This window comes from Balaenoptera ricei, chromosome 12 (assembly GCF_028023285.1).
Source record: "Balaenoptera ricei isolate mBalRic1 chromosome 12, mBalRic1.hap2, whole genome shotgun sequence".
Lineage (NCBI taxonomy): Eukaryota > Metazoa > Chordata > Mammalia > Artiodactyla > Balaenopteridae > Balaenoptera > Balaenoptera ricei.
This window is the reverse complement of record NC_082650.1, coordinates 49085964-49094580: the sequence shown is the minus strand read 5'-3', so window position 1 is coordinate 49094580 and position 8617 is coordinate 49085964. Positions and strand designations below refer to the sequence as shown.

The following is an 8617-nucleotide window of genomic DNA, read 5'->3' as shown; positions in this document are numbered from 1 at the left end:
CATAAGAGAGAGTTGTGGGCCCCAAGTGGGCACCTCATTATAAGGCCTATGGCCATTGCAGATTTTTGGGTGAAGACATGATCTGAGTTAGGTTTTAAAATAATCCTGTAGTTGCTGTGAGGAAAATATACCAGGGGGCCAAGGGCTGAAGCAGGGAATAGTTGAGAGGCTCTTGCAATAATCCAAGTAAGATAAGAGAGTGGGTAGTAGTCAGACTCTGGAGAGAGTTTGAAGGTAGAACAAACAGAATTTACCAATGTATTGCTGTAAGAGAAAGAAAGGATTCAAGGATGACCAGAAAGGTTTGTTTCTTCTAGTAATCCCTGGATACACATAAGGACTACTTCATGTGACTTTTGAGAATCTTCAAATTTGGCAAAATCATATAGCACATAACCTCCCTCCAAAATGAGTTGAGAGTTGAAGAGCCAAGTGGAGAGATGGTTGCTGGGTGGTTGAAGGGTGGTCCTTTCATGGACCATCTAAGGGACATCTCTCCCACACTGGCCTAATATCCATTCTCTCTTAGGGTTTTGATCCATGTTACTTTATAAAACCAGAAAAATGAGCTTCATAATTACAAGCAAAACAGGAGCTTATGACTGAGTCATCCCAACCTCATCCCACTTCTCCACTCCTCTGTGAACCTCAGGTATCACTGCCAAGAAACTCAGCTATACAACACAAGATCTGTCCTCAATATACGCTGGTATAGTGATGTGACACCAATTCTCCTAAAAATAGGTTGAATAGAAATCTTAATAAATACAATAAAATAACATTATGGTGTTCTTCTGAATAGCTTCCCCTCTTTCTCCTCACCCTGTCTTCCCATCACATGGTTCTCCCCATTCGCCACCACCCATCAAATGGCCACTAGAGCTCCCTACTACACCTGGGCCTTCTCTTATGTCTTCTCCAGCTTAGGAGAGCACAGGTTGAATGCACAGTTTGCCAACTACCGTAATGGAATGCATAAGTAAAGGTCATTGCTGTTTTGTTGTTTTTTTTCCTTGGCTGCACTGTGCAGCTTGCGGGTTCTCAGTTCCCCCATCAGGGATTGAACCTGGCCCACTGCACTGAAAGCCCAGAATCCTAACCACCAGGCCACTAGGGAACTCCTTATTGCTGTTTTTAAAAACTGTATATTTTTGGTATTTGTAATCAAAAGCATTCGTTCATTCAAAACATCTTCTTGAACTCCTACCATGTGCCATTTCCTCTTCTAAGCACTGGAGACACAGCCATGAATAGAATGTGGAAGTAATACATATTGTTGAAAACTGGGAGAGCATAGAAAAGTATTAAGAAAAGATAAACTTTCCACTAACTCACCACTGAAACATAACTGCTAGTAACATCTTGGTGCCCTGTCTTTTTCCAAGCATACATATTGTTCCTCACTGCTCTTTTGAATAAAATTTACAACTTTGGACTTATATAGTACATTTTTTTCTTTAAAAATTCTTTCTTCTTATAAAAATAAATCATAGCAGATGCTCAGTAAGTATTTGTTGAATGAAAGAATTAATTATAGAAACAGTAAATTACAGAGAAGCAAAAAATTAAAAATGAAAGTCATCAATAATATCACTACTAAGAGAGAGCATCACTACTAATAGTTTGGGTTGTTCAGCATGGTTTTGAATAATCAACATATTTTTATAACATCACTCCACAATGATTATTTTGTAAATGACAACTTTCTCTTTTTTCCTAATTACAAAAGCAACATGCCATTGTAGATATTTTGGAAAATACTGAAAACTACAAAAGGAAAAACCAAAAGTTATTTGTAGTCCCACTGCGCTGAGACTACTGCTATTAATATTCTCCAATCATCTTGGAAATTTTTTTCCAATCTTTTTTTTTTTGAGCAGTACAGTAGGTTAGTTAAGAGCCTGGGCAAGTTACTCAGCCTCTCTGAGCCTCAGATTCTTCATCTGTAAAATGATACTAGTAGTACCCACTTTGTAAGATTGGTGTGAAATTTAAATGAGATAAGATACACAAACTGTTTAGTTTAACATCTGACTGACCCATTATAAGTGCTTAATATGGGAACTCTTACCACTTTGCAAGACATTTCTACATAGTTGGTCAGACTTTATACGTGAATTTTTTGTCCTCTTTTTCTTAAAGAAAGAAACAACATTCCTCAATCTCATTAAATTTAAAATTCTGAGACGATCTCAAATTTTCAGAAAAGTTGCAAGCAAAGTACAAAGATCTTTTCTCCCCTGAAATATTTGAAAGGAAGTTGTCAGTCCGATTCCTCCATCACCCCTGAATATCATAGCTCACATTCTACAACTCAAACAGAGACATAGCTCAAACAGAGACATTCCTCTACAACTCCAGTGCAAACAGCAAAATTGAGAAATTAACATTGGTACATTGGGGTCTAATCCTCAGACTCCAGTCAAATTTCTCCATACATACCTTATAACAAAAGGAGTCCAGTTCCAAACCACACCATGCAATTATTCCCCATGTCTCTGCAGTCTCCTTCAATCTGGAATAGTTCCTCCGTCTTTCCTTGACTTTAATATTCTTGACACTTTGAAGGAATATGGGCCAGTCATTTTGTAGAATGTCCCTCATATGATGTTTTCTCATGATTAGGTTATGCCTGTGTCTTTGTCAGGAGTACCACAGAAGTGATGCTGTGTTCTTATTGTATCTTATTAGGTAACATACCTGTTTTGGCTCTAACAACCTGTGCTGGACCACCTTCCTACACGGATACTCCTCTCACCCAACCTGGGCTCTGAAATATCCTCTTCACGCTGCCTCGACACCAACATCTCGCACTAGGCGATGCCTTTGCAAGAACACTCCTCTTACCCCACGTGGGCTCTGAAACCTCCTGCCAGGCTGCCCCTCCGACCCTCAATCCTCAGCCCACCTGGGCCACCCTGCACTGAGCCATCCTCTCAGCCTGCTTTGGCTCTGACACTGAGCTAAGCCGACCCTCTGCAGGGGTGGCTCTCTTGAGCCGCTTGGGCCCAACACTGGCACCAGGTGTCCCACTCGTGGGATGCCCTCCTCACCCCACTTTTGCGGTGTTCTAATTCATTAAAGATTTCTATTATCTATGTATATAGTATCAGTTTTTCCTCAAACTAGAGGTCTGTGTTTGTATTATCGATGATCCATCAGTAATAATGTGTTGTCATTTCAATGATGATCTAAAAAAAACTTACATTATAAAATATAAGCATATCTGGGATGTTCGTTTTATAACCACATACTTTTAGTGTTGGTGCTTTGTGTTTAAAATTGGGTTGGTACCGCGTGATTGTTAATGTGTCAATATTTAACTTTTAAATTGGTGGTAGTTTTAGATTGGCATTCCTGGCATCAAAATACAAAAACCATCTTGATTTCTGTTCAGTAAAAATTATATTGCGTTTTCTTACCAACTATAAATCTAAAACTGCTCAGTGATGAGATTTATGTCTTTATTTAATAAATTAATTTTGACTTTCCATCATAAAAATAACCATGCTACTTTAATTGTCACAGGCTGATGAAAAAAGAACTGAGCTGGCTGACTTAATACACAAATGATGCACTCATGCAAAGTGAAAGCCAAATGAATTATGGCACCGGTATAAATGAAGCTTTACAATAGTTCAAATAGAGGAAAATAGAGAGAAAACTGAGTCATTACAGGTCTCTTGGTATCATAGCTTGAACTCAAAAGAAGCTAGGCAAAGCAGTCACTTTTTTCAGATTATTGACAGATGTGTTTGTGTGTGTGTGTTTATATGACATATCAGCTTGCAAATATTCTCCATGAAGGACTTTTGTTAGGAGCTTTTTAAAAAAATAATTATCAATATTATATTTTGGAGAAAACCATTTTTAGATGAGTTGGACCAATTAAAATAATCAACTGATGGTTTCAACTGAGTAACCTGACGGAAGGAAAAATTATGGTAATGATAATGATTGTGAATCAAAGGACTGTCCATCATGCTCAAAATCAAATATTTAGGTCAACAATTGAGACATAAAATGCATAAAAGCATCTTATGCTTTTATAATTACATGTATAAATTGTAATTAAATCCAACATTGGCTACTTAGTTTCAGCAAAATTTTACCACTTTTACACTAAATTAATGTTTCTTATTTGAATTTATCTGGTGATCTTGTTTTTATCTAGCTTGTTAAATTTGATTTCTTCTTATGGTTTGTTTTAATTGTGGTAAAAAAAACACATAACCTAAAACTTACTGTCTTAACCATTTTTAAGTGTACAGCTTGGTAGTATTGAGTATATTCACACTGTGTGCAACAGATGTCTAGAACTTTTTCATTTTGTGTACTTACAGTTTTTAATGAGCTATAAGTATAAAGCCTAATTATATATACCTAATTATACATTGGCACATATTTAAGGAAAAAGATGATGAAAATTATTTAAGTCAGCATGGAAGGTGGTCTCAAGAGAACTTTTTCCTTTTGGGAAAAAAGGAAGAGGTTTAAGAAACACTAATCAATATGGTAATTAATTTCCAATCTAAATGTTTGTTTAGGCCCACCCCCACTTTTCTCCCTGGCTGGATAGTTCACAGTGGGCTGTGAGGAGAAGGCAGTGATACCTCATTTCTTGGAAAAGCAGAGCCAGGGGCGAGCATAGCAGTTTTCCCAACCTGAATTCAAAACTTCCTTTTAAGTAATAGGTATAATATGAACACAATACTGCCTTTCAAATTACTTTTCAAAATAGTTTCAAATCCATTATCCTATTTTTGAGGCCCCATTGTAAATCTCTAAAGTTAGTTTCCTTTAAAGTCAAACCTCATTGCCAAGTTTGATATAACTCTAATCATCCAAGCCAGTGCTGCTGGAGTTTTGCTCCTTAGCAAGACGCTGGAGGGAAGAAGGCTGTCTCCAGGTGCTGTGATTGTTCTGAGTCTGCTATGGCCTCTTGCAGGCCTTATTAAGAAAACAAACCGTGCTGATTAGTTTCTCTGAAAAACTAGATGGAAGTTTTCAGCTTAACAGCTCATATGCTGACCTCTCCTAAGGCTTCATTTTTAAAATGAAAGTTTTTTGTTGTTGTTAGGATTTGCTATTTGACTTTTTAGAAATAAGAAAATATCCAAAGTTCCCATAAATAATCATTAATTATGAGGTGGAAAGCAAGAAGGAAAGGGCAAGAAAGGAAGGAAAATTTATTATTTACTATGTGCCAGGCACTATTCCAGAAGCTTTATATCACCCATCTTACCTTATCCTGACAACCCCCCTAGGAGTTGGTTCTGTTGTCCCCATTTCAATGGCTGAGACTCTGAGAGGTAAAGTAACTTGCCAAAGATCACACAGCTTGTTAGCGAACAGGGATTCAAACTCAGGTTTGTCTGATTACCACTCACTCAAGTACGAAACATGTCAAGACACATCACAGATCAGCTTGGTCAGTTTTCTGCCACAGATTTTGTCTGGGGAAACTGGACCATGCCGATACTCATTCATGGAGAAAGTCTCTCTGCCCATTCCAGCACATTATCATTCTCTGCTCTCTCGCTCAGTTACTTGTGTATTTAGCTGACAGACTCAACTTCGAACACTCCCCAGACCCTACCCAACAGAGTGCAGAAATCCCTTTGCTCTCTCGCAGCTGATCCCAGCACCGGCTAGGTTTCTGCTCCCCCAGATGTGGAGGCTGCAGTGTAAAAAGCACTTCCTCACCTTGCCACTACAGTATTGTCTGCAGTATTGTCTGGCACTTCTTGAGGCACGGGTCTAAGCTGCTCTTTAGAGAGACCTGATGTATGCCCTGTGGGCTGCACTGTCATTTACTGGTTTAATATGCACGCTCTGTGATGCATTTTTATACTTCCCCATTTCTTAAATTCCATCTCCTAACTCAGATCTCATTTACATGGTGATTTATAGGGCCTGAATATTATAATCTAAAAGGTGTATGTGGAGAGGAGTGAGCACATCTTCTATTTATTAGGAAAAGTCTCCAATCATCTGCTTCTTTGAAAATCTGACCTTGAAACTGCATAAATGAGAGCTCAGTCCCCGATCATAGTGAGGAGCAGGGAAAAGGGACCAGCTGGCCCATTTGCTTAGCATCTACTGTACGCTGCCTTGGGTAATCTCTTTTCACATGATGGCCTCACTCCCCAGTTAGATTTTAAATAATTGGAGGGCAAGAGCATGTATCACTGATCGTTGTGCCAAGCATAAGCCCCTTGCACATAGTAGGCATTTAGTAAATAACTGGATGTTGGTTGCTGATCTGTGACTCACTGCTGCTTAAACCTCCCCATTCCCCACCACACCCCTGACCTTTCTGGTTTAGCTTTTACATGACAGTTTCATTAGAAATGGTAGCAGGAGCTTCCCTGGTGGTGCAGTGGTTGAGAGTCTGCCTGCCGATGCAGGGGACACGGGTTCGAGCCCTGGTCTGGGAAGATCCCACATGCCGCGGAGCAACTGGGCCCGTGAGCCACAACTACTGAGCCTGCGCATCTGGAGCCTGTGCTCCGCAACAACAGGCTGCGACAGTGAGAGGCCCGCGCACCGCGATGAAGAGTGGCCCCCGCTTGCCACAACTAGAGAAAGCCCTCGCACAGAAACGAAGACCCAACACAGCCATAAATAAATAAATAAATAAATAAGTTAAAAAAAAAAAAAAAAGAAATGGTAGCAGGATGGAACCAGAACTTTCATGCTCGCACTGGGGTATCAGAGACTTCTGCTTCACGTGTCTTTTCAAAGAATAAGTATAGGCTGGTATCCAAAGACCTAGCTTAGAATCTTGAATTTTAAGAACTTGACTGTGGGAAGGCCCTGCCCACTCACTTTGGAATGCCCCCCCCCCCCCTTAAGCATACTACACAGCATGGTTTAGTGCCTGGACTTGGTGACACCACTTTGCCTGGGAGGGCTAGTGCATGAGACCCTTTCCACACTGACACCACAGCTTAAATTCATTCTTCAGGCAGCCATTATTTTTTCTTATTAGGGTCAAAGATAAGGTGATGTGTGGAAGGGCAGCTAGGGCATCGTCTCGGGGGACAGGACTCTACAAGAGGGGCAGGAGCTGATGCTGGGCATCTCATTGGAGGAAAGGAGGAGCCCATACGGAAGCAGGGGATGGGGTTCAGGTGCTGTGGAACATTAACTGCTGCCTGAGAGTTCTGCACTCAGCCGGCTGGCCCTGACTGCACAGTTCTCCTCCGGCTGGCTGTTTTGCCCAAACCTAGTTTAGAATTGTCCGTGTTCTCGGAACCTCTTATGAATGAGCATCTTGCTTTGAAAATCAATTTGAAGCCAGAGTGGAAGTTTTCTTTTAGTCACAAAGTGAAAGCAAAGAAAATAGGACTATCCTGCTGTATTATTTTTGGCCTTGTAACAGTACAAAGTCAACTTTTCTTTCTGACTCAGGAGCGTTTTATAAAATCTCCACATTTTGTGTACATTTCAGACACGAGAATCTGCCGCCCCAGACCCCATTTGAGAGGGATGATTTAAAGCTCAGGGAAACAGCAGCTCTCTGCAAGTTTCTGAGTAACTGAACTTTGTTATAACAACAGATTGGAAGATAGAATCTGTTAATCTCTAAACTCAAGGAACCCTTGACCCCTATCCCGGATAACACAGGATGCTGAAAATTGGTCGGGTCCCTGACTCACCTTCTCACATTTCTCCTTCTCTCTTCCCCTGGAAGAATGCAGCTTTTGACCACCGTGCCAGCATGAGAGCTGGGCCTCCCTGTCACGCCTCAATGAATGCGTGACCAGGTGGATTTCTGTGCCGGGCGTCGCCTGGAAGGTGGCAAAAGCCAGACAGGTACCTGTGGCCCAGCTGCTGCTCAGCTACGAGGCTGGCAGCCAAGCCGAGCACCAGCTTTTCGAAAGCAGCCCTTTTGATAACACCGATTCCATTTCCCTCACCAGAGCCTTGGGCTGATTGAGCAACAGCCAGCTTCTCTGGGTAACAGAGGAGGGGAAAGTAATCCAAACACAGGTTTTATTATAAAAACCTGGGAGTGAGAGAAGTATATTTATTCTGTAAGATAACACACCTGCTCAGTGCCCGGGAGGCTCATTTCCATCAGTTGCCATGGCAAACTCGTTATACTTCAAGGCCATGTGGCTTTGTTTCCTTTTGAGAGCTGGTCCTTGTCCTACCTTTTCTAACAACTGCAACACAATGACATGGAGGCCTGCGACAGCATAATTGATTTCTCCTTCCCTCTATCAACGGTTCACATTTGCTCGGCACAGGACTGAGCCTGCCTCTTCCTTTGAACTCCTGGCTAACCATGAAGGCATGCTTCAGAGAGCCGTCCTCATTAACATTCCAGGTCTCCCTTCCCTGTCAGCAATAAACAAGCCCTGCATCCACGGCCTCCTTCCTTCCAGCTTTACAAATGAGTGGCTCAGTTCCACGTTTCGCTGCAGATCCAGGTGCCCAGGCGCACAATGCGGGGCTAAGAAGCACGCGGGAGAGACTAAAAATAGAACAGCAGTTTTGGATGCATACCAGAGCAGCTACTTCATCTCAACTTGCTTTGCACACTAAGCCTAATGGGATCCATCAGGCATGAGTTCTCTCACTCTCGCCGCCCTCCCTCTCCCACTCC

General features: G+C 41.5%; 1 long non-coding RNA gene across 1 annotated transcript; it reads left to right on the top strand.

Annotated features, from left to right (window-relative positions):
• Positions 1 to 535: 535 nt before the first annotated feature.
• On the top strand, positions 536 to 3098 carry LOC132375981 (uncharacterized). The gene is made up of 2 exons (XR_009506181.1): positions 536 to 652; positions 2692 to 3098. It is a non-coding gene; the product is annotated as an uncharacterized LOC132375981 (long non-coding RNA).
• Positions 3099 to 8617: the final 5519 nt, after the last annotated feature.